Below are 26,954 nucleotides of genomic sequence, written 5' to 3'. Positions count from 1 at the left end.
GAGAATTAAGGGGTGATACTAAGAGCAATTATGAGAATTACTGGGACAAAATAAAGATTTCTTACCAAGAAGAATTTCCTGGGAGTATAATCTGTCAGAATGCAGAAAACTTTCCAAATATAGTTAATAAGGCTTGTCATAAAAAAATAAAAAGAATTTCCTTAAGACATATGTAGATTGGTAAGACACCCATAGAAAAGAGCGTGAGAATCATTCCATGTACTGCAGAGGAAAAGCAGAGTGGGACTACTGTATCTTCTCATCTGTAACTCCTATTAGAGAACATACTACAGAACCCTCTGAGGAGGCCGTAGATCTAAATGCTAATAGATTCTGACTTGGCGTTTCTGCCCATGATTAGCTGTGAGCAAGGGCAAATTACGTCAGCTTTCTACATCTTAGTTTCCTGGTCTGGAAAATAGGGTACCTTAATAGGCTAGTGTTATTATCAATTATAAACTCTGTAAAAATCTTAGCTGATGCCTGGGGCTGTCAGCCCCCCTACCTACCCACGGTGGGTAGTGGTTGGTTAACCCGTTGCTTTAGGAGGTAATTGAAAGTAAGAGCTGTGACTTTAAAATATAAAAATAATCAGAATAGAAATATTGATGAGAAATTTTGCTTTCTCCCAAAAGCAGTATTAGAACTACACAGATGGAGTATTTTCCCCACAAAAGTTAATTGAAATACGACATTCATAGAATTTACAATAGCAGTGCTGATATCTGTAAAGTGTATCATTAGACTGGGTCTTATGACTTCATTTTTAAGAATGACATTAAGTTAAATATTATATTTTGTTACTTTAGATTAACCTTTTCTCTCCCCTGTTATAAGAAAATGTAGAATTGGGGCACCTGGGTGGCTCAGTTGGTTGAGTGTCTGCCTTCAGCTGAGGTCATGATCCCAGGGTTCTGGGATGGAGTATTGGGTCAGGCCCCCTGTGCCACGGGGACCCTGCTTCTCCCTCTGCCTCTGTCTCTCTGTCTCTGTCTCTGCTTCTCAAGAATAAAATAAAATCTTTAAAAAATAAGAAAATGTAGAATTGTGTTACTGAGACTTTGAAAAATTGGGGTGTAATAAGCATCCTCATTGAATTATTACTTGCTGAATTTAGAGTTCTACCTTTGCAAAAATCCCCACATTTTATTTTGGATAAAGAGTAAGTTCTCTCTAGGAATGGAGGTTTCAGAAGCCTTTGTTGTTTCTTCTATCATATTTTAAATGAAGGTTTTCCTACTTTCCTGCCTCTCTGATATAAACCCCTCCTGCACTTTTAAGCTAAACTGACAAGGTCCCCTCTTGGTGGTAAAACTCAGCTGACTTCTCCACAAAATCGCTCTTGCCTTATCCCAGTCTCAAGCCCCCACTTGAATTCTTCCCACTTCTGTCAGTACTGAGCCAGCACAGCTCTGCTCAGTTGTGTAATTGTTTATATACTTGTGACGTGTTTGCATGCATGTATTTACCCTATCCCCATCCAGATTCAGAAGCTCTCAAGGAGATAAAGCACATCCTGTCTTTCCCTAGTAATTCCCAAAGCACTCAGTGCCATGCTGTGCCCACAGAAGGGAATGGGTAAACCCACTGCAGTTGACTGGAGCCTCCCCCTCCGCCCCAATTCCCAGAGGTGGTCTTCAGCAGAGCTCTGGCTAAAGTAATTGAAGCTTGGGATGTGTATTATCATTATGCTAATGGTTATTACTTCCTTTATTTTTGAAGAAATGGTTGTTGGGATCCAAGCTAACTATGTGATTTTCTGCATTCCGCTGAGCAATTCTCAATTAGAAGCTGCTTCTCAGTCTTCTGCTCTCCTAGGTCACCCTTCTCTCCCCAGAAGGATGAGAGGAAATTGCAGTATTTACACTGAGATGGATGAGCCTTGAGCACTTGAGCCCTGGGGCTGCTTCTGGACTAATGCTTCTGTTCAGCTTCTCCCAGATTTTTCAACAAAAGCTGTCAGAAACCAAATTTGTGCCTGAAGAGCAACTTCATCTATGATTTCCCTTTCTTTCTCTACTCCCTGCCATGTTTCCTGCTATCTGGAAACTTCTCAGCCAAGTTTGCCAAGACTCTTGGCACCAATAGTTCTTTTCCTCTCTCAAATTCTATATTCTTCCTTGGCATGTTAGTTTGTTTTTCAGGAAACTCTATTTTCATAAAACTACCCAGGAATCGGTGTTAGGCTTTCTGAAGTGAAATAACTTCAAAGCATGTGTTTCAGCAAAAGAGGAGCCTTTTTTTTTTTTCCCCCTGGAAGAATTCAGATTTTCTGTTTATGGAGAAGAGTTCCTAGGAATTTTGGCTTAGCTGGAAGTATTAAACACATTTACTTATTTCCTCAATATTAATTTTTCTTCCTGGGTCTGCAGGGGTAAAGGTTAGTAGTTAAGGGCTCTGATGCTGGTTCAGACTCTAGCTTCGCCATTTTAGGGAAGTTCCTTTTCTTCCGTGGATTTCCACTTCCTCTTGTATAAAATGATGAGTACAGTGGGCAGATGAAAGTGTTGCTCTTTAAACCACCTTTGGAGGGCGACTGGGTGGCTCAGTTGATTAAGCGACTGCCTTTGGCTCAGGTCATGATCCGGGAGTCCCAGGATTGAGTCCCTCATCAGGCTCCCTGCTCAGCAGGGAGTCTGCTTCTCCCTCTGACCCTCCCGGCTCTCGTGCTCTGTCACTCTCTCTCTCTCAAATAAATAAATAAAATCTTTAAAAATAATAAAGCACCTTTGGAGACTAAAATGCTACGATTCTACCATTGAATTCACAGCTTTTCAATACCAGACAAGACCTAGCATTAGTGTTGATGATTACATATTTAGGGATATTCTTGATTAAAAAAAGAGAGAGAGAGAGTCCAATGAAAAATGAAAACTTCTGGGCCAGTGCTACTGACTTACAGTCAGGATGACTTTCATGTCCTAAGTAGATGCAAGTGGAACATTCATTCATTGAGGCTTAGGTAATACCTCTTTTGTCAAGATTAATCACTTATTTTTAAATTAGTTATTGTGAATTGACATAGCCAATGTGACTCTTTATAGCTCTGAGGTTCTTTTTGGTGTATAACATAGTCTGCACTAATGAGAAGAGAATAATGTACATAGGTCTTCTCTCCATAACCAAGTCATCAAGAATAATGTAATAACCGAAAGCAAATCTCAAGTGGAATTATGACTGATGGGCAAGCTATTGCTGTCAAGGAGGTACAAACTGTCATACAGCCTATTTTCATAAGCTCCATACACTCCCAGCTCTCTGTCCCTTAGACATTATGATAAGTGTCTTGCATGGAATATTCATGCCAGACTGGTATGACAGTGTTCTTGAGGCAGGATTAGCTGCCTCTCTGGTCAGAATTAGGTGACAGATTCCACTTAAAGTGACAGGACACAAGACCCAATTAGAGTCCCAGGCTTAGGACACCATTTAGATCCCTGTTTCTCTGTTCATCAGTACCTTTACTACTGACTGTTCATCAGCAGTAAAGGTGCAAATTTTTTCTTGAACACCACTCAATATGAAAATGACTTTTAAAAAAGATTATTTATTTATTTTAGAGAGAGAGTGTGAGCGGGGGGAGGGGCAGAGAGAGAGAATCCCAAACAGACTTCACACGGAATGTGGAGCCCGACATGGGGCTCAATCCCAGAACCCTGAGATCATGATCTAAATTGAAATCAAGAGTCAGATGCTTAAGTGACTGAGCCACCCAGGTGCCCCTGAAAATGACTTTTAAAGTCCATTATGTGAATTAAGAAATCTTTTAGTTATAGCTCAAATTATCAAATAGTTCATGCTTTTGTGGAATAGCCATATTTGGAGTGGAGACCACATTAAGATTTTTCAGATGTCAAGAATGCCCCTAAGATGAAAAATAAAACCATCTCTGTGTGTGTTTCTCTGTTTCACACACACATACACACGCATGTGTGTGTGTGTGTATGTGTGGTGAAACACTTTTAGATACATTATTTCAGGCTATATAACATGATAAAAATTTCTAGTAGTACCAAGGATAGTGTCTCTGTTTAGAAATAAAACTTTACTAATTTTATATAACTTGAATAGGCAATGAATATAAAAACATGTATGTGTACCTAACACCTTCTTTTATTTTACATGAATAAGAACATGCTATAAATACTAATGCACCTTGGGTTTTTTTTTAACATATAAATTCTTCTGAATATCTTTCTATAGCAGCATATAGAAAGCAACTCTTTTCTTCAATGTATTTATGTGAGAATATATTTTATAATATATAAATTATATTTTATCATTTACAAAACAATCCATGTTTGTTACAAAATCCATGTCCAACCTAGTGTATTTTTCACTAGAGTCACAGATTGATCATAATCATGTGATTACTCCATTTTTGAAAATATTAGGTCTAATTTAAACTGATAAATTCTATTATTCATGAGACCATAGGTTGGCAAGCTTTTTTTTTTTTTTTTAAATAAAGGGCCAAATTAGTAAATATTTTAGGCTTTGGGGGCCATAAGGATTCTGCCACAACTACTCATATCTGTCATCATAGCACGAAAGCAGCCATGGCAATATGTAAACTAATGAGTATGGCTGTATTTCAATAAAATCTTATTTCAGAAACAGGCTACAGGCTTGATTTGGCCTGAGGGCCAGAGTTTGCTGAGCCCTACAAGTAGACCAACATCTGGAAGTGACCAACTTGTGAATGAGCTTCCCCAAAATTGGGAGTTTCTTAAAGGCAGAGGGACTGTATCTTATCATCTCCAATTCTCCCCAGTACCCAGATGAACAGTAATTCAACAAATGGTTTTTGAATTAAAGAATTCCTTCCCAGAAGAGGTGTAAAATCAACCAGTTGTTTTACCACTTGCTCTCCCTGAACATGAGCTGTGTTGTTTGTAACTGAAGACCGTTCTCTTGCAGTCTCCGGCTATGTCTTACCCTCATGTATAGCTCAGGGGTTGTACGGGCTCTAAAAATATGTTACTAATCATAACTGTTTCATCAAGAGATAGAAAGTAAGTCCTCTAGCAAAGCTGAGGTGCTGCTTCACGCAGTTAGTTTTGGCTGTCTTGCTGATGTTCTGCTATAAAGCTTTACTGGGTACCATGTATATATTGCTGTTATCATTTCAAGTTTTTCATTATGATTGATCCACTTTGTTTTTTGTTGTCCATAATCAAAAATAATTGAGAATCACTGTTACTGTCTTCTTTAGGTTTGAGAAATCCACTCCGTAGTGTTTATTTAGAGCCATTAATTTATCAAATAAGTATATGTGTATATTAAGGAGAAACAGCTGGAACAATGACCTGTATCTCTATATATTACAATTTTGTGCTCGGCCTACTACCATCCCTAGCTGTACCTTACTGAAAATATCCATATAAATGTGAATTATGTCTTCTAAACAAATGATGCATCATTCTAGAGTTCATTTCTTCCTAACCTATGAAGCACCATTCATAAATAAGTTGGTAAGCTCCCTAAAACCTCTGTAAGCCACAGTGAAAGAAAAATCTAAGTCAGGTAGAGCTGTGTTTATTCTAGCCTAAAAGGGAGATATTTCTAGTTCTCACTCTTGATAGCCTTGTAACTTGAGCACAGAATGTCAGGATTCCATTACTTTAGCTCTTTGGTTCAATCACATTGTTTCTGATAGCCTAGCCTTTAATTATTATTATTATTATTATTTTAAAGATTTATTTATTTATTTGAGAGAGCAAGAATGAGAGAGAGTACATGAGAGGGGGGAGCGGGAGAGGGAGAAGCAGGCTCCCCGCCGAGCAGGGAGACCAATGTGGGACTCAATCCAGGGACTCCAGGATCATGACCTGAGCTGAAGGCAGTCGCCCAGCCAACTGAGCCACCCAGGCGCCCCTAGCCTTTAATTATTTGAATTCCTATTTTTGCTCAAGAAGGTGGGCCTGTGCCAGATTAGTTAGCCTTAAGCTACCGGCTGAAAAGATTGTCATTGATCTCTGTGTCCAACCCAGTCACTTCCTGATCTAAAGCACTCAAACCAAGTGGAGCACAAATAACCATGAAATCCTCACTGGCCACGCCTTTCCCTGGCTCCAAGAGAAGCTTCAGAAAAAAGAACAGAAATGAACTTTTATAAAGGGATTAGCTTGGGTGAGGATCATTCCTCATAGCCAAGTAAATAGAACTTGAGAACCCGCTTGGCTGGCCTTCAAGGCACTGGTATCTTTGGGGATTTCCGGGTCTGTATTTCATTTCTGCAGATTTATAAACATGGAACACCTTTGGAAGGGTCCCAGAGGTCCAGTACAGGTCTAGAGATGCATCAACCAAATGTGTATCAGATTTAGTTTCCAGAATTATACTAGGAGGTTGGTAGTACTGCTATCTTCATTTTGCCACTTGCTCAACTTCTTGCAGCCTGGATTCAAATATAGACCGTTTAACTCCAAGCACTGACTTTTTTTTTTTTAAGATTTTATTTATTTATTTGACAGAGAGTGAGAGAGGGAACACAAGCAGGGGGAGTGGGAGAGGGAAAAGCAGACTCCCCGCTGAGCAGGGAGCCTGATGCGGGGCTCGATCCCAGGACCCTGGGATCATGACCTGAGCCGAAGGCAGATGCTTAACGACTGAGCCCCCCAGGCGTTCCGAGTACTGACTTTTTAACATCGTGCTACAATTCCCCATTTTGAAGAGTTGATCCCACAAAAGATAAGCAGCGATCCCTGGATTGCTGGGCCAAGCATTAGCCTATCAAATTGCTGGGGACAATAAATGCCATAATGTATGTCGACTGCTGTGTAGTTTCTGACACAACAGTAAGCAGTGGATCAAATGTTAACTGTTAATATTAATAATCCAGATAGGCTTTGGGCAAATTAGAAGGAAAAGTCTTAATTTTATTTAAATAATGTGCTAAAAGTATCTAATTTTATTAGTATTGTTGTTAAACCAAAAACTGAGCATGCAAGAAGATATATGTACTGTAGTCTGGGAAAACTGTTTTGGTTCCTCTTTTTAAAGCTTAGAATTAAGTGAGAAAAAAAAAAATAGCTTTCAGTGGTTGAAAGGGAGAAGTGTAGACAAAAAGAGGCTTTTTGTTTGCCTTCCTACTTTCAACTTTATCTTCAGAACCTTCTCCTGGCTGGGTCTGGGTCTTCCTTGGTTTATGGAAGGTGGCAAGAAAAGTCCTAGAATGTTTTGTTTGTAATCAACATGACAAATGATGGGCCCTTACATGGAGGCTCTGGATAAGAGTCTGGCTACTAAAGCAGGGGAAAACCTGTGGGAGCAATTATTTCTGGTCTCCCTTATCAAGCTCAGAACAATCTTTACTATACTCATGTCACATGAACACAGTCAATATTAAATTCCAAAAAAAGAAAAAAATCTCTTACAGAAACAGCTGTGTTCAATATACAGCCAGTTTACTCTGGCAAATTGCTAGAAATGGAAAAGTTTCCGTTTCTTTTTGTGTTTATTCTAGATAGTTGTCTTGTAAAAACTGCCTTTTGTAAATAAGAAAAGCCTGGTTTTAAACAGCTTTGACTAATATCTGTAGTTGGAGTATTAAGTTCTACAAAGTTTTAGAAAATTAAGATAAATCTGATGGAAAGACATATACGTAACACAGAAAATATTTTGAAGTATCCTGCTCCCATAGTTCCATTTTTTCCATCTATCTGTAAACTGGATTTTGATCCTTTTATGTGTACATTGTCAGTCTAAAACCTGAGAGATATCATTTAAGCCCAGAGTTGGATCTCACTGAAGGCCTTGCTCACGGACACCACACTGTCTTTGTGTAAATGTTCATTGCTGATGCATAACTAGAATGGGGGAAAAATTAGTTTTTTGAATATCAGGAAATACCCAACAGTTAATCACCCTGGGTTTATGAGTTGTAGCAAAGCAACCCAGTGGATTAGTGGATTCTCTGGATAGGAACTTAACTCTGCTCTCTGATTTTTCCATGCATATTGCTGGGAACTCTTGAAGTTTTCAGTCAACACTGAAGAATTGAAAAAGAATCCACAAAATTCAGATGACAATATTAGTTAGGTATGCCCTTAAGCAGAAGTCTGTCCCATGGCAAAAATATTAGGTGGTTAGGGAATGGAATAACTACTACAGACAGCCAGGATCTCATTAAATATGGCACATTAATTATAATAAATGAACATTTGGTGCTTGGAAGAATGAGTTTTGCAAAGTATCCAAATTAATGTCAGGGAGTAGCCTAGGCCTTGGGTTGATGAGAGTCCTCTGCTTTCAGATTAATGAACAGGGCTTTTGTTTTTCTTGTTTGTGTTATTAAATAAGACTTGTTAACTTGTCACCTACATAATACTGTGTGAGTTTGACTAAATAAAGGTAAAATCTCAGATATGTTCCATAGTGTTGACAATGACAATGTTTATTTGTAAATTGTAATTTGCAGGGGGGTCATCTCTTTCATTTCTTCTTGAAATATTTTTCTTCATCCAAATTTTTCTAGATAGAGGCCAAGTGTTAAATTTCCTGTTGTGTAATATAATCTCTGTCTCTTTCACTCCCCAGCTTGGCATCGGGGACATATAAATGAAATTTTCTCAGTATCCTCAGTCCCTGTCCCTATAGCAGATGATTACTAGATACTGAAACAGTGTTTAATGAATTTCTCCTGAAAGTATGTTTCTCAAGTCATTCATGCAGACATTGAAGAGGACAGACAGAGCTCTGCTGATCACCACTAGCAAACCTCTCTCTAGTAGACCTCAACACTTCAATCTGTACTCTTTGGTTACAGTTGTTCAACCAGTTACTAATCTAGCTAATTGTAACCGGTTGAACAACTGAACCCAAAGGGTGCAAAGTGGTAACATTTCATTGAGAAGTCGGCTGGGAACAAAGAAAACACTGCCAGATTCCCCTTCAGTATGCCAAGGGAAAATTCCTTCTCAAATAGAAGCTACATGGTGCCTCTTTGAATTATCGTTAATTTGTAATGCTGTATAAGCTCACATGTACCAGCCGTTCTTGTGATGAGGCTTATTTGAAGTGTAATGTGCTGCCACCATAGAAAGTGATACTATGTGTTAATTATTGTCTGGAAATAACCAAGGATATGAACAATAAAAAGTTTTTTTTTTTTAAATAAGGCATGGTTCTTTTATTGATAGTTCTGTCTCCAGACTAAAGTGAGATATACGATGTGAGATGTAAATTCTGATGTGAAATAGACAGTCATTTGCAGTTTATAGGCAGGAATGTCTCCATGTACACTTGTAGTCAAGAGCAAGAAGCTTTTAGATGACTATTCTATTTTGGAATAAACATCCAAAACAAGTTTCTTACTCTTGATGTCACACCATATTCACAAAACATTATGGTAAAGCTATTGTTCATTGTCTCAGAATGTTTTCTCTATGAGGACCTAGGGAACATTTCTACCTGAGCTTCAGTATCAAGCTGAGCTCCATGTCTTTTGAGTAATTTCAAACCGTGTACAAGATTGTGTTCTTTTTTCATATTGGCTGCTAAGAAGCTCGCTTTTCACATGTAGAACCTGTGGGGTACATTTTGAACAATAATTTTGTTTTCATATTCTTCCTCAACACCACCAAATCTTTTCTTTAGTCATGATATAATTAATAAATGCATAACAAATCAAAAACTGTTTCCAGATGAGATTGCTGTTGAGGTATGAATGTATCTGTCCTCCAACTTTCCACTTATTTTCTTTTGTCGTATTTCTGTTGAGTAGGGCTCTCTTGTTCCTTGGAGATTTAATTCTCTGTTGCCATGTTCCTCCTGCCAGGACCACACTTTTTATCTTCGTGCTTCTCTCTGCCTTCAGACCTTTGTGCTCATCGCTATGTGCTCTTTCTCCTGCAAGTCCTCAAACATAGACACAAAGCTGTACAAGACTTGAGCTGTTTTTCACCAGAAATCCACGGACCTCTAGTACAGGTGGATTTGACTGCTTTACTAAAACCTTGAGGTATTGTGAGGAATATTCACCTTGATCATGCACCACACAGCCTTTTGTTATCTTGCGGGTCCTGTGTCCTCACCTAGGTGAGCCTCATGGAGTCTTAGCTTTCCAGAATCAGCACGTCTGCTCTGACCATATGACTCCCCCAGTTGTGAAACTTCCTGGGGATGTGTCCCAGGATCTCACCCCCCACTCCCATCCCTGAATTCCCAGGAATAGCATTTTCTCCTCCTTGTTTACTTTGCTTTTCAGTATTAATTTTTCTAGAGAAGTGCCTTCGCTTACTCACTTAATAAACATATGTATCCACTATGTTCTAGATGCAGGAGACATTAACATAAATAAATAACAAATAAAACCCATTTCCAAAGGAATTCAGATTAAAGGAGTTTAAATGGGAGGGAGGGGTAGAGATTTAAATAGGTTATCAAGACAAACCTGTGGTGAGTACCATGATTAACAATATGCATAGGGCTTTATGGGAGTGGATAGGAGCAGGACCTAACCTAGCCTGGGGTGAAAGGCATGACCTCAGTGAATCTTAAAGAGTGAGTGTGGGGTTGAGGGGAGAAGTAGAGGTTCCAGGAGGAGAGAAATAACAGAAGCAGAGATGTTCAGGGAAGAAGTCACATGGTTTGTGTGACAAAGAGACAAATGATAAGTAGGTCATTGACAAGATGTGACACTAGAAGTAAACAAAGACCAGGTCCTGGGAACCCTGTGTGCCAGCATGAAGACTTTGGTTTTGTCCTGGAACCATGAAGTACTCAAGCAATGGTGGGACAAGGACATATCATGGTGGCTAAATGAAGAATAAACATGCAAGAGACTGGATTGGAGGCTAGGAGTATAAAAGGTGGACGCTGCTATGGCTCAGGCAAAATATCCCATGGGCTTGAGCTAGGTTCATAGTTCCAGAGACTGAGAGAAGAATGCTAGTTCCATAAATGTTTAGTAGGTATAATAAGCATGTTGTAGGAGTGTAGTTGGGAGAAGGGGATAGGTTGTTTGATGCGTAGTTATTGGTAATTGATAAATAAGACATGGAAGAAGAAGGTGACGTTTGGGACAGGTAGAACGATTTTTGAAGGTAGTAAGGGGATTGAAGTTCTATTGTGAACAGGAGGGTGGGGAAATATAGCAGACAAATAAGTATAAGTATGTATCCAAACACCTCATGTGTACATGTATATAATGCATGCTATAAATTTATTCTCCTTTGTTCATTTATTGGGTATTTTATATATAGTTGTGTTGTCTAGTGATTCTTTTCTCCCATATCATTTTTTGGTATGTGATAAATGTGAATCATAAAGAGATGACCATTTCTATTTAATCTTTGCAAAGTCACATTCTTATTTCATTTTGATGGTTAATAAAGTACCTGAGTGGTGGTGCTGTTTGTTTTTTTTTTTTTTTTAACCTCAGTGGCATGATTTATAGAAGGAAAATAAAAATGTCAAAGATGTGTTTGCCCAAGCTTGGGATGTTGGTAAAATGATATAATATCAGAAAATGATTTTCTAAGTTAGCCAACTATTGCAAAGTTATATTAGTAATGTTCACAATTAATTGATGATTTCACTCTAGCTCAGAACCAATAGAGATTGTGATCACTCATCCCTGCAGTTCCACATGTTTTGTTCTCTCTTTTATTAGTTCTCTAGATATTCCCAGTTGGCAACCGGATACAGTTCAGTAATGGTTATGAAACTTCCTCATGCAGGGTATTGAAATTTGTGACCAGGGATTCCTACAGAGCTGCTATTGCAATTTCTGCCCTCTATTAGATTTAATGTGTCTGTACAAGCTCAAGGGAGCCTGCCTCAGACTAGTCAATACTCTATAGTCTCCGTGAAGAAGAAGCTCTTAAGATTCTCTCAGGAGATGAACTGTCTAAATTGGGTCTAACTAGTAGATGGTGATTTAAATAAGGGATATACTGACACTTATTTGGCATCAATCTATCCTTAGGAAGATTTTGAAAAACAAAAACAAATTTGTTTTTGATTCAGCTTGGAAGGGATAGAGATGAAAAATATCTCTTGTTCTGTCTATTGGTTCTTCAGTATTTAACAGGAAAATGGCACAAGTCAGTCCACAGACAAGCTTCACTGACCTTTGACCACCAAATCATCTTCCCCATCTTCCTCTTTTTGTTGAAGTCTTTGCAATCATCACCACTAGCATCATCATCATCCTCATCATCATCTGATAGCTGCCACTTCTTGGGTGCTCAGGTTTGCCTCTGTTTGAACCAGCATTCTGTGTCCAAAGCCTATGTTCTTAACTTCCATTCCGTGATCACCTTTCTGATAGCTCAGACTCAAACAAGGAGAAAAAGAAAAGTTGGTGTTGTGCTTTTAAAATGGATTTGAGATCCCGGGCACCTGGTTGGCTCAGTCAGTTAAGCATCCGACTCTTGATGTTGGCTCATGTCATGATCTCGGCTCATGTCATGATCTCAGGGTCGTGAGATTGAGCCCGGTCTTGGGCTCCAAGCCCAGCGTGGAGTCTGCTTGAGATTCTTTCTCTCCCTCTCCCTCTGTCCTTCCCCATGCTTTAGCTGTCTCTCAAATAAGTGAATAAGTAAAGTCCTTAAAATGGATTTGAGATCCAGTAAGTTCTGTTTCTCTTGGTTCTCTTTTATGTAATTGTCAGAGGTGATATCAGAAGAGTAAATATTTTATATTAAAAAAATTTTTTGAGATACATATAACCACCAGCTATATAACTATAATTTATTGCCATGTTTAGTGTATTAAATCGTGACAGGTATTTCTGATTCTTTTTCCTCTCTTCTCCCTCTAAAAAAAAAATCAATTTTTTAATTTAGCATATCTCCTTCTGTCCTGTGAAGCTATTTCTTTTTTTTTTTTTAAAGATTTTATTTATTTATTTGACAGAGATACAGCGAGAGAGAGAACACAAGCAGGGGGGGTGGGAGAGGGAGAAGCAGGCTTCCCGCAGAGCAGGGAGCCCAACGTGGGTCTCGATCCCAGGACCCTGGGATCATGACCTGAGCCGAAGGCAGACGCTTAACCAACTGAGCCACCCAGGCACCCCGAAACTATAATTTCTTTACAGACTAATGAGAATCATACATTTTCTCAGCTACTGAGAAATAGTAGAAATGAATGGGTTAAGAAATTCTGCTTCAAGGTCTCAAATGGTAAAAACCATTGATGTTGAAAGCTCTTCTGTTCTGCTTGAGCCTGATGGAGGACGTGGTAATAGAGAGGTACAAAGTGCACTGCGTACCCAAGAAGCTAATTGCCCACTTTGAGGACTCTCTCAGGCCCAAGTACCAAGTGAAATCTCTACTCTCAGGGAAATTAGGCAACTGCCATGGTGGTTTGCAGATTTTACAGGCACAGAGATTGAGTTTCTTATCTGAATGTGTGATGAGCTAGTGATAGTCTGTGGCTAATGAAGGTGGTTCTTTGAATCAAATGCTTGTTGATGTGGATCTTCACAAGTAGAATAATATGTGATGCTGTTATCCCTGTCGCAAGAGCTGTATGTGTAATTATGGTTTTGCTCTAAATAGATTGCTTTCGGGGTATAAAGCAATTCCCGTTATTTCATGTTCTTGCTATCTCCCAACCTCAAAAAACAAATCAGTAAATCCAAAATGTCTCCTAACAACCATATGTAGGCCAGCATTCTTTTCACATTTAGTCTTATAATGTTTCAAACAACACAGCAGTTCACAGGTAAGGTTCCTTGTGATAGGATTTGAGTGTGCATGTATGTGGTGCTTCTGGCCTTCTACCTTACCCTTCATGTTCGTAATGGTTTTTAAGGGCCCACATGGAAGAGTAAACCACAGCACTATCAACTTTTCAGATATCCATACAATATAGAAAGTCAGAGGCAAAGCTAATTACTTTGTGATCTGCCTCAAGGGGGACAGGGCCATTTCTCTCCACTCTAACGCATACACAGACACCCCTCTGCCAACCACTCACAGTTTGAAAAACATGGCAGGCTTTCTCTGGTCCCTATAGAGAATGCCCTCTTCCTCCTTCTTTTCCCTAGCATCCTTCTGCTCCTCTCCAATCTCCAGGTCAAAGGGCAGTTCCTCTCAGTAGCTGTCGGGCAAAATGAGGAGCCTCTTCCACTGGGCCTCAGTTCTTTAATGTTTTTCTAACAGTAGCATAGCATTTGCCATATTAGACTCCATTTATCTATTTATGGGTCTGAATCCACATTAGACTGAGCTCCTTGAGCTCCTTGAGCTCCTTATTGCTTATTACAGACATCAGCAATAAATCTGATGTCTGTAGACCTTCAGTATTAGTTTGTTGCATAAAATAAGTAAATACGGAGAGGAGAATTAGGAAAAGTTGTTATGGCAAATGGGACCAAAGGCTAGATCCCAGTGGGACGGTTCAGCTAATTCCTGGCCATTCCAGCCCACATCAGCCTGCCCTGCGTCAGTTAGTACTCACATCTGAGCCCCTTCCCTGACTGTTTTTCAGTAAATCTATGATCTCAACTCATCATAATAGCAGAGATCTTGGTAACAGGTTGCCTGACTCCTGGCTGATATGGGGAAATCCTGAACAGGTCTGGGTTGGAATTCTGTCTCACAACCTGTGTGATCTTGACCTAGATATTTTATCTCCCTGGGCTTCAGTTTTCTCATCTCTTAAGTGAGCCTAAGAAAACCTTAATTAACAGATTTATTGTGGAGATTAAATGAGATGGTATGTGTTGGATGCACAGTACAGAAATATAGTAGCACTTGATAAGTATTCATTGAATGAATAAACATAGTACCCAAAATAGAGAAGCATTCACATTTTCCCTCACCCATCCTCCATATGCCCTTTAGGTTTGCCTTGCTGACACCCCAGAGGAGATTTAGTCCCCTTGTTACCTATTCTCTTAGCCCTCTATATGCTTCCTTTATAGCACTTAAAATAATGATGATCAATTAATTATACAACTTTTTGCTTAACAGATATCTCCTCATTTAGAATATAAGTCCACTGGGCGCCTGGGTGGCTCAGTTGGTTAAGCGACTGCCTTCGGCTCAGGTCATGATCCTGGAGTCCCGGGACCGAGTCCCGCATCGGTCTCCCTGCTCGGCAGGGAGTCTGCTTCTCCCTCTGACCCTCCTCCCCCTCATGCTCTCTGTCTCTCATTCTCTCTGTCTCAAATAAATAAATAAAATCTTAAAAAAAAAAGAATATAAGTCCACAAATTTAGACACTGTCTCTTGTATTAAATGATTTATCTCCAGTGCCTAGTACAGGGTATGTATGAATGGATAAGTAACCCTCATTGAACTTGCTAACTATGGCCTCTAATTTAGATTCACCCCAAATTATTCCCAGTTCTGGAAGGCTTTCTAACTCCTTCCACCCCAAGTTTAACAAAACTACTCTAATTCTACATTAAAACATATTATCTCAGCATTTGCCATCATCATAAACAACTTTCCCTTGAATTTCTTTTCCATACTAGATCTATTTTTGGGTTTGCTTACTGATGATTGTTAACTATTGATTTGATCAGTTTTCCCCCAATTTCTTAATTCTTAGGTATTTAACTCTTTTCATTAGATATGTATTCCTTCAACAGATCTTTGTTGTGGCAGTCACTGCTCTAAGCACTGTGGAGGGATGTAAAGATGTGTGGAGCACACTTATTCCAGTAAGGAACTTACAGAGTAATAGAAGTAATACATGTGCAGGCTTAGTTGAAGTATAAGACTATGGGACAGTGCCCTCCTCCTTTCTTTTTTTTTTTTAAGTAGGCTCATGCCCAGCATGGAGCCCAATGCGGGGCTTAAACTCATGACCCTGAGATCAAGACCTGAGCTCAGATCAGCAGTCAGACGCTGAATCAACTGAGCCACCCAGGAGCCCCTGGACAAATAGCTTTAAAAAGATACAAACCTCTAATATTTTAATGGTTTCCTGTCTCACATTTACGCCTTTCATCCATTTTGAATTTATTTTTGTATATGGTGTAAGCAGGTGGTCCAGTTTCATTCTTTTGCATGTTGCTGTCCAGCTTTCCCAACACCATTTGTTGAAGAAACTTTTTTTCCATTGGATATTCTTTCCTGCTTTGTTGAAGATTAGTTGACCATAGAGTTGTGGATCCATTTCTGAATTTTCAATTCTGTTCCATTGATTTATGTGTCTGTTTTTGTGCCAGTACCATACTGTCTTGATCACTACAGCTTTGTAATATAACTTGAAGTCTGGAATTGTGATGCCTCCAGCTTTGCTTTTCTTTTTCAAGATTGCTTTGGCTATTGGGGGTGGTCTTTTGTGGTTCCATACAAATTTTAGGATTGTTTGTTCTAGCTCTGTGAAAAATGATGTTGGCATTTTGATAGAGATTGCATGAAATGTGTAGATTGCTTTGGGTAATTTAGACATTTTAACAATATTTGCAGCAAAAAGAGTATGGAGGTTCCTCAAAAAGTTAAAAATAGAACTACCCTACAGTCTAGCTATTGTACTACTAGATATTTATCCAAAGGATACAAAAATACTAATTCGAAGGTATGCATGCACCCTGATGTTCATAGCAGCATTATCAACATAGCCAAATTATAGAGAGAGCCCAAATGTCCATCTTTTGATCAATGGATAAAGAAGATGTGGGGTGTGTGTGTGTGTGTGTGTGTGTGTGTGTGTGTGTGTAATGGAATATTACTCAGCCATCAAAGAGGATGAAATCCTGCTGTTTGCAACAACATGGATGGAGCTAGAGAGTATTTATTACGCTAAGCAAAATAAGTCTGTCAGAGAAAGACAAATACCACATGATTTCACTCATATGTGGAATTTAAGAAACAAAACAAATGAACATGGTGGGGGAGAAAAAGAGAGGCAAACCAAGAAACAGACTCTTCACAAACAGTTGCCAGAGGGGAGGTGGGTGGGGGGGGATGGGTGAAACAGGTGATGGGATTAAGGGGTGCCCTTGCTGTGATGAGCACCAGCTGTTTTATGTAATGAATTGTGCACCTGAAACTAATATTACACTGTATGTTAACTGACTGGTATTCAAATAAAAACTTGGAAGAAAAAATAAAGATACAAACCAAGAGTTTAAGTACTTTATGCACCTGTTATTCTGTTCTGCATACTCGATTCCTCCTGGTTTCTCACCAAATAATTGTGCTCAAGTATAACTCCTTTATGTCATTGCTCAGATGTTCCTTTCCAGTGAGGTGTACCTTGACTCCCCTATTTACTGTTGCAGGGTGCTCCCCTACCCTACCACCATTCTCTACTTCTGCTTCCCACTCAACTGACTCCATAGCACTCATCACCTTCTTTAATACTGTATAATGTACTTATATATTACACATTTGCTTATCGTCTGTTTCCCTCCACTAGAATGTGAGCTCCATGTGGGTCAGGATTTGTTAGTCATTTCTGTACCCCTAGAACAAGCATCTGATATGTAGTAGGCATTAAATGGATATTTGTTGAATGAATGTATTAAAGGAAGTAGGGATTAGCAGTTATGCATTGAGACTGGACAAATGGCCTGACTCTACAACTTTCAGCTGTATGATCCCAGATGATTTATTTCAGTCTTCTCATTTACCAGATACATCTACTGTAGGAGAAAGAGAATTTTACCTCTACCCTTTAGGGTCTCCTGCTGGGCCTGAAAATTAAATTGACGTAAGACAGATTAACAGGAGAAGAACAAATACATTTATTTAATATCAGTTTTATGTAATGTGAGAGCCCTCATAAAGTTATGAATAAAACCCAAAGAAGTAGCAAAACCTAAATGTTATAATACTAGGTTGAACAAAGAGAGGCAATTGTGGAAGAGTAACTAAAATGTATTGGGAGGTTAAAGCAGATCAGATAATGATTTTAACAAGGTCTGTTTGTATATAACCATCTTGGTCTCAACTCTCTGTCTCTGATGATAAGAATGTTTCTCTCCTCCTGGTATAGGGAGGGCATCTTTCACATGGGAGTTTCATCTCTTGCCCTCTAGAAGGAAAGGGAGGTGGGGTAAGTATGTTCTTCTTGCACCTGCTGTTTTTTCAGGTGCCTTTAGCTCAAAATAATCCTTATGCCAAAGTGGTATATTTGCGGGTGGTATATTCTGCCCCACCTCCACTGTCTCCTGGGGTTGGTGGGAAGATAAAACGAATCGTGTGTAAAGCACTAAGCTATCTGTAAAACTAATTCACTCTTCTTTCCTATGTACACATAAGCCATACTTGATTTTCCCATTTTTAAAGACAGTAGCTAATGTGTTAACATTACTACGTAACTATTCCCAGCATGAGTCTACACTTGGACTTGAATGACATTGAGAAATACAAATAACGTGAGTGGAAACCAGTTTAACGAGAATAAAATCAAATATACACCATTCTCAAGTATATCCCAGCCCATGTAATTCATCTGAAAGGAGTTTAAGATCCAATATGTATTATACAGAGTCATTAGAACACAAACAAAAGTGGACTCATATTGGCCTGAAGAGTTAATCTGTGGGATAGTTGAGGAAACAGTTCAGTCATTGAGGAAGCAATTGTAATACACTGTAAAGACCACAGGGTGGAGAGGGCACCTACAGCTGAGAGGTGGGTAGGCAGGGTAGCAGTGAATAATAGACTTGTTAGAGGAGGCAATCCCTGAGCCTGCTCTGTTTTTTGTTTTGGTTTTGTTTGTTTTTTAAAAATAGAGTGATATCATGGATGTTTGAGTTCCATAATAAATCTGAGATAGGGATTTGAGCTGTTCACTAAATTTGGAAGGAAAACGTGGTCCTAGAAGGCTAGAGACCATGGAGATTTCCAGGTGGCTGACATTGGGTTAGATATAAATCAGCATAATTCAGATGTGTGTAAATGGGGTCCTGACTTAAGAGAATCTCAACATAATGTGACTGGGAGCATTTCTGTGTGTTTCCATGAGACAGAGCTGATTGATACTGAATGATAAGTGAACATTCTTCAGCAAAATCTAGTAATGTGTGATCATGTTTCTTTAAAAGTAGCCTGTTAACTATGTTACTTGTTACTTGTCACAGCCAACTATCAGTCTGTGATTTGTAGGAACAAAGGATCATAGGGAGGCAGAGTATTCTTTGGCTCTGCTTCCCTAAAATCATGTAGGCACATGGTCCCTTGCAAGTCTTTGACTTCGTCCTTAATCAGCCCCCATACTGATCCTGAAATCTCTATATGAAATCTTTTACTCTAGACTCTGGCAAGAAGAGTGTGTACTGGTTGTGCATTAAGATCAGAAGTCCAAAAATTCTCTTGATGGTTTTCCACCCAGTTATAGCATATTGTTCTAATCCCACACAACAGCTGAAACATCTTTTTCTCATTTCTTAAATTCCTGTAGCATTTAATGTCTCTACCATGTAATTTACATTTAATTATAAGTTGTTTTGCATCATTTGATAGTTTTTCTTTTTTTAATTTTTTATTGTTATGTTAATCACCATACATTACATCATTAGTTTTTGATGTAGTGTACCATGATTCATTGTTTGTGCATAACACCCACTGCTCCATGCAGAACGTGCCCTCTTTAATACACATCACCAGGCTAACCCATCCTCCCACCCCCTCCCCTCTAGAACCCTCAGTTTGTTTTTCAGAGTCCATCGTCTCTCATGGTTCATCTCTCCCTCTGATTTCCCCCTCTTCATTCTTCCCCTCCTGCTATCTTCTTCTTCTTCCTTTTTTTTTTTTTTTTTAAACATATAATGTATTGTTTCAGAGACAGGTCTGTGATTCAACAGTCTTGCACAATTTACAGCGTTCACCATAGCACATACCTTCCCCAATGTCTATCACCCAGCCACCCCATACCTTCCACCCCCCACCACTCCAGCAACCCTCAGTTTGTTTCCTGAGATTAAGAATTCCTCATATCAGTGAGGTCATATGATACATATCTTTCTCGGATTGACTTATTTCGCTCAGCATAACACCCTCCAGTTCCATCCACGTCATTGCAAATGGCAAGATCTCATTCCTTTTGATGGCTGCATAATACTCCATTGTATATATATACCACTTCTTCTTTATCCATTCATCAGTCAATGGACATCTTGGCTCTTTCCACAGTTTGGCTATTGTGGACATTGCTGCTATAAACATCGGGGTGCACGTACCCTTTCGGATCCCTACATTTGTATCTTTGGGGTAAATACCCAGTAGTGCAACTGCTGGATCGTATGGTAGCTTTATTTTCAACTTTCTGAGGAATCTCCATACTGTTTTCCAGAGTGGTTGCACCAGCTTGCATTCCCACCAACGGTGTAAGAGGGTTCCCCTTTCTCCGCATCCCCGCCAACATCTGTCATTTCCTGACTTGTTAATTTTAGCCATTCTGACTGGTGTGAGGTGGTATGTCATTGAGGTTTTGATTTGGATTTCCCTGATGCTGAGCGATGCTGAGCACTTTTTCATATGTCTGTTGGCCATTTGGATGTCTTCTTTGGAAAAATGTCTGTTCATGTCTTCTGCTCATTTCTTGATTGGATTATTTGTTTTTTGGGTGTTGAGTTTGATAAGTTCTTTATAGATTTTGGGTACTAGCCCTTTATCTGATTTGTCATTTGCTGCAAATATCTCTCCCATTCTGTCGGTTGTCTTTTGGTTTTGTTGACTGTTTCCTTTGCTATGCAAAAGCTTTTTATCTTGATGAAGTCCCAATAGTTCATTTTTGCTCTTGCTTCCCTTGCCTTTGGCGATGTTTCTAGGAAGAAGTTACTGTGGCTGAGGTCAAAGAGGTTGCTGCCTGTGTTCTCCTTTAGGATTTTGATGGACTCCTGTCTCACATTGAGGTCTTTCAACCATTTTGAGTCTATTTTTGTGTGTGGTGGAAGGAAATGGTCCAGTTTCATTCTTCTGCATGTGGCTGTCCAATTTTCCCAACACCATTTGTTGAAGAGACTGTCTTTTTTCCATTGGACACTCTTTCCTGCTTTGTCAAAGATTAGTTGACCATAGAGTTGAGGGTCCATTTCTGGGCTCTTTACTCTGTTCCATTGATCTATGTGTCTGTTTTTGTGCCAGTACCATACTGTCTTGATGATGACAGCTTTGTAATAGAGCTGGAAGTCCGGAATTGTGATGCCGCCGGCTTTGCTTTTCTTTTTCAACATTCCTCTGGCTATTTGGGGTTTTTTCTGGTTCCATACAAATTTTAGGATTATTTGTTCCATTTCTTTGAAAAAAGTGGATGGTATTTTGATGGGGATTGCATTGAATGTGTAGATTGCTCTAGGTAGCATTGACATCTTCACAATATTTGTTCTTCCAATCCATGAGCATAGAACGTTTTTCCATTTCTTTGTGTCTTCCTCAATTTCTTTCATGAGTATTCTATAGTTTTCTGAGTACAGATCCTTTGCCTCTTTGGTTAGATTTATTCCTAGGTATCTTATGGTTTTGGGTGCAGTTGTAAATGGGATCAACTCCTTAATTTCTCTTTCTTCTGTCTTGTTGTTGGTGTATAGGAATGCCACTGATTTCTGTGAATTGATTTTATATCCTGCCACTTTACTGAATAAGTCTGGCCAGGGGTTTATCAATCTTGTTAATTCTTTTAAAGAACCAGCTCCTACTTTCGTTTATGTGTTCTACTGTTCTTTTGGTTTCTATTTCATTGATTTCTGCTCTGATCTTTATTATTTCTCTTCTCCTGTTGGGTTTAGGCTTTATTTGCTGTTTTTTCTCCAGCTCCTTTAGCTGTAGGGTTAGGTTGTGTATTTGAGACCTTTCTTGTTTCTTGAGAAAGGCTTGTATTGCTATATACTTTCCTCCTAGGACTACCTTTGCTGCATCCCAAAGATTTTGAACAGTTGTGTTTTCATTTTCATTGGTTTCCATGAATTTTTTTATTATTCTTTAATTTCCTGGTTGACCCATTCATTCTTCAGTAGGATGTTCTTTAGCCTCCATGTATTTGAGTTCTTTCCGACTTTCCTCTTGTGATTAAGTTCTAGTGTCAAAGCATTGTGGTCTGAAAATATGCAGGGAATGATCCCAATCATTTGGTACTGGTTGAGACCTGATTCGTGATTGATTCTGGAGAATGTTCCATGGGCACTAGAGAAGAATGTGTATTCTGTTGCTTTGGGATGGAATGTTCTGAATATGTCTGTGAAGTCCATTTGGTCCAGTGTGTCATTTAAAGTCTTTATTTCCTTGTTGATCTTTTGCTTAGATGATCTGTCCATTTCAGTGAGAAGGGGTGTTAAATTCCCCTACTATTATTGTATTGTTGTCAATGTGTTTCTTTGCTTTTGTTATTAATTGCCTTATATAATTGGCTGCTCCCATGTTAGGGGCATAGATATTTACAATTGTTAGATCTTCTTGTTGGATAGACACTTTAAGTAGGATATAGTATCCTTCCTCATCTCTTATTACAGTCTTTGGTTTAAAATCTAATTTGTCTGATAAAAGGATTGCCACCCCAGCTTTCTTTTGGTGTCCATTAGCATGGTAAATGGTTTTCCACCCCCTCACTTTCAATCTGGGGGTGTCTTTGGGTCTAAAATGAGTCTCTTGCAGACAGCATATCGATGGGTCTTGTTTTTTAATCCAATCTGATAGCCTGTGTCTTTTGATTGGGGCATTAAGCCCATTTACATTCAGGGTAACTATTGAAAGATAGGAATTTAGTGCCAGTATATTGCCTGTAAGGTGACTGTTACTGTATATTGTCTGTGTTCCTTTTGGGTCTATGTTACTTTTAGGCTCTCTCTTTGCTTAGAGGACCCCTTTCAATATTTCTTGTAGGGCTGGTTTTGTGTTTGCAAATTCCTTTAGTTTTTGTTTGTCCGGGAAGCTTTTTATTTCTCCTTCTATTTTCGATGACAGCCTAGCTGGATATAGTATTCTTGGCTGCATATTTTTCTCATTTAGTGCTCTGAATACATCCTGCCAGTCCTTTCTGGCCTGCCAGGTCTCTGTGGAGAAGTCTTTTGCCAATCTAATCTCCAATCTAGCATTATAGATTACATATCTCTTCTCCTGAGCTGCTTTCCGGATTTTCTCTTTGTCTCTGAGACTCGTAAGTTTTACTATTTGATGTCGGGGTGTTGACCTATTTTTATTGATTTTGAGAGGGGTTCTCTGTGCCTCCTGGATTTTGATGCCTGTTTCCTTCCCCAAATTAGGGAAGTTCTCTGCTATAATTTACTCCAATATACCTTCTGCCCCTCTCTCTCTTTCTTCTTCTTCTGGGATCCCAATTATTCTAATGTTGTTTCGTCTTACGGTATCGCTTATCTCTCGAATTCTGCCCTTGTGATCCAGTACTTGTTTATCTCTCTTTTTCTCAGCTTCTTTATTTTCCATCATTTGGTCTTGTATATCACTGATTCTCTCTTCTGCCTCATTTATCCTAGCAGTTAGTGCCCCCATTTTTTATTGCACTTCATTAATAGCCTTTTTGATTTCAACTTGGTTAGATTTTAGTTCTTTTATTTCTCCAGAAAGCGTTTCTCTAATAACTTCCATGCTTTTTTCAAGCCCAGCTAGTATCTTTAAAATCATGATTCTGAACTCTAGGTCCCGACATTGTACTAATGTCAGTATTGAGTAGGTCCCTGGCAGTCGGTACTACTGTTGAGGTGATTTTTTCCGTCTTGTCATTTTGTCCAGAGGAGAATAGATGAATGAGGGAACAAAATGCTAACAGGGTAACAACATCCCCAGAAAATATACTCTAAACAAATCAGAAAAGATCTTCCAGAAAGTGGTCGCTTTTCTGTTCAGAGAGTTGTTGCTATTCTTTTCTTTGATCTCCTGTTGAGTTAGTAGGTGTTCAGAATGGTTTGATCCCTATCCAGCTGAATTCCTGAGACCAGACGAAATCCAGGTCTCCTACTCCTCTGCCATCTTGCTCTGCCCCCTCATTTGATAGTTTTTCAAGTATGAATGTGTTGCCTTCCTAAGATTTTTTTTTAAATTTCTTCAAGAACATGGGCTCACTGCACAGTACCAGGTACAGACATGGAATAAACCATGAATAATGGCTTCACCTCAAATTTACTTAACCATCTTCCCAGGACAGAAGGCCACTCTGGCATAAATCTGATTCTTCGGACTTACATCTACTTAGATACACTGAGTTAACAGGAGTACATGAACAAAGTGACAAGACTTCCAATAAAATAATGTGGATTTTTTTTTTTTTTTTAAAGAAACTGCTGGGGTGCCTGGATGGCTCATTTGGTTAAGCATCTGTCTTTGGCTCAGGTCATAATCCCAGGGTCCTGGGATCGAGCCCCACATCGATCGAGGCTGCTTCTCTCTCTCCCTCTGCCCTTCCCGCTGTTCATGTGTGCTCTCTCTCTCTCTCTTTCTCTCTCAAATAAGTAAATAAAATCTTTAAAAAAAAATGAAGAAACTGCTGTTTGACCAACAGATCTGGAAATGGCGATTGGGGTTGGTTAGGAATGAAGAACAACTTAGTGCTGGAAGAATTTCTGCCTTATTCTAATGAATAAATGTCACTGTCCTTTGAAGTTTTCCACCCCTCTTCCCAGAACAAATTCAAGTGCTGTCCATATTTGAGTTCCCCCTATTTCCCTCAACCCTTAATACAGCAGACTTTGATGTCTTATTTTCGTATCCATTTATCTATTAGAACTGATCCAAATATTCAGTAGAACAGTGATATAAAACCTGATCCATAGAATATTTCAGGCTTATTAAAATGGAATCATGTTTTGTATCTTCTCTTATTTGCTCACTGAGCAATTGGTATGTTGCCTAGAACCTTAGTATCATCACAGAAGTGAATAAAGAAAAACCACTGTTCAGTCATTCTTATTCAACAAGTGCATCCCATCAAATCCTATCTAACATACAGGTCACTAACTGTGCTCTGTGGACTCTCTCCAGTCTTTATAAAAATGGAACCAAACACATTTTTTTAACTGCCTTGTAACTAGAGTTTCCCACATTGAGTCCAGTTATCTTTATGGGTGAACAGTGAGCCCAGAATCAAATTACATTTATTTCACTAAAATTTGCAGATACCTATGACTTCTATTTTATTTGAGTTTAATTTGTGCTTGAAACAAATCAACAAAACTGTTTAAGACATTTTTTAAGGTTTATTGCCTTTTTAAAATTTTTTTTTGATTTTTTTTTAAGATTTTATTTATTTGAGAGAGAGAGAATGAGAGAGAGAGCACATGAGAGGGGGGAGGGTCAGAGGGAGAAGCAGACGCCCTGCCCAGCAAGGAGCCCAATGCGGGACTCGATCCAGGGACTCCAGGATCATGACCTGAGCCAAAGGCAGTTGCTTAACCAACTGAGCCACCCAGGCGCCCTTGCCTTTTTTTTTTTTTAAGGGGGAGCTCAACTTTGGTAACCATTATATAAATCTATAAATCTATATATGATGCTGAGAAAAACAGTGAAAAACCTCCGTGGATATGAAGATTTTTCTAATATAACATGTTAAGATTGATTTATTTGGTAAAGACTGGATATTTGTATGAAGTGTCTCCTGTTGCATTGGTTTATTTCACTGTGTTCCCAGATTATGGAAACAGACTTGCATTTCAAAAGGACAATTTGCCCTTGGTATTGATTTTTTTTGGGATATGTTATGAACATGAAAACATGAGATTAGTTGGTGGTTAACTTCTTCCTGAATTTGAGATGGCAGGTCTTATATCTGTTTTTCAGTTTACTATATTCTCTCTAATAACTGGCCGCCTTGTTTCTATTCCTTCCTCAGCTACTTCTTTCTTTAACGTATTGCTGCTAATCAGAATCTCTACAAGATTGACCAAAAACCTGAAGAAAACCCAACTGTTAAATGGTCCTTGTTCATTGTTTCTTGAGCAGCCAGAGGATTTTATATTTAGACTAACACACCATTTGAGGACTTGAGGATTCCATCCTTTTCTTGTAGCTCCCTGGCTCTTTGTTCCAGATCCATCCCTCATCTTTCTCCTTAAGAGCATTCAGTTCTCAACTTAGGTAATAAGGGTAATAAAGCCCTGGTACAGGGCCAGGTGCAGGAAGACAGAAATTGCTTATACATTAGAGTGCTTTGTTCTGCAAATATTTGTTGTGTTGGGTAAAACCTGAGTACATTTATTAAATATTAGTAAATCCATTTGGTTATTATTTATTCATTCAGCAAATATTGAGCACCTGCTATGTACCAGGAATTGTTCATCCTTCCAAGTTTTAGAATTGTATCAGTTCTATTTTTATGATTTCCTATTTAACAAAGTACCAGTTGTGCTGAGTATCTCTTCCATTGGGTTTTGGCAGTATCGTATAGATTGTAAGAATGGGCTCTAGAATGAGAGAACCTGTGAAAATCCGAGCTCCCACATTCTCTGGCTGTGTGGCTTTGAGCAAGTTAATGACCTTCTCTCAGCCTCATTTACATCATCTTTGCAGTGGGGATAATAAGAGTATTTACCTCACCTCCATTTTCTGAAGAGTAAATAAGAAATGCACATAAAGCATATTGCACTGGGTTTGGCAGGCAGTAAAAATTCAATAGATGTTATTAAGTGTTACTGTTATTAAATAAGTCACAGTGCTTGGCTAATTGATTGTCATCATCTTTCAACATTTATTGAGCAGATACTTATGAAGTGTACTCAGAGTAAACTTGGATAGTGAGAGAGACACCACCATCTGGCCTGTTGTGTTATAAACAAAAGCCCTAAAACTGGGTCTGGCAGTGGTGAGGGGAACAGATGCTCTGCATGCCTTCTAGAATGTGTTTTTCACTATATGCCTAAGCTGTGATGAATGTCACTAATGTCGTCTCTCCTTCTGTTTTAGGTAAGTACATCACCATTTTTGAAGCTTTATGCAGATGGGTAAGTCTTGCTGTTGGAGTTTTTCATGTTGATTTACATACTTGGAGAATCTGGACCAGACAATGTGCTTATCACAGTCAGACAAATGCCTTTATTTTATTCAAGCAGAGATCTGGGAAGATAACAGCATTTCCCCCACGCATTCCATCTCTGT

General features: G+C 38.9%; 1 protein-coding gene across 2 annotated transcripts in view; it reads left to right on the top strand.

The window, feature by feature from the left end:
• The window catches only part of PDE4D (phosphodiesterase 4D), an 871,615-nt gene that overhangs the window by 192,858 nt on the left and 651,803 nt on the right, over positions 1 to 26,954 (top strand). The window lies entirely within an intron of this gene.

The sequence above is a fragment of the Neomonachus schauinslandi genome, chromosome 7, assembly GCF_002201575.2.
Source record: "Neomonachus schauinslandi chromosome 7, ASM220157v2, whole genome shotgun sequence".
Lineage (NCBI taxonomy): Eukaryota > Metazoa > Chordata > Mammalia > Carnivora > Phocidae > Neomonachus > Neomonachus schauinslandi.
This window is presented reverse-complemented; position numbering and strand designations above follow the sequence as displayed.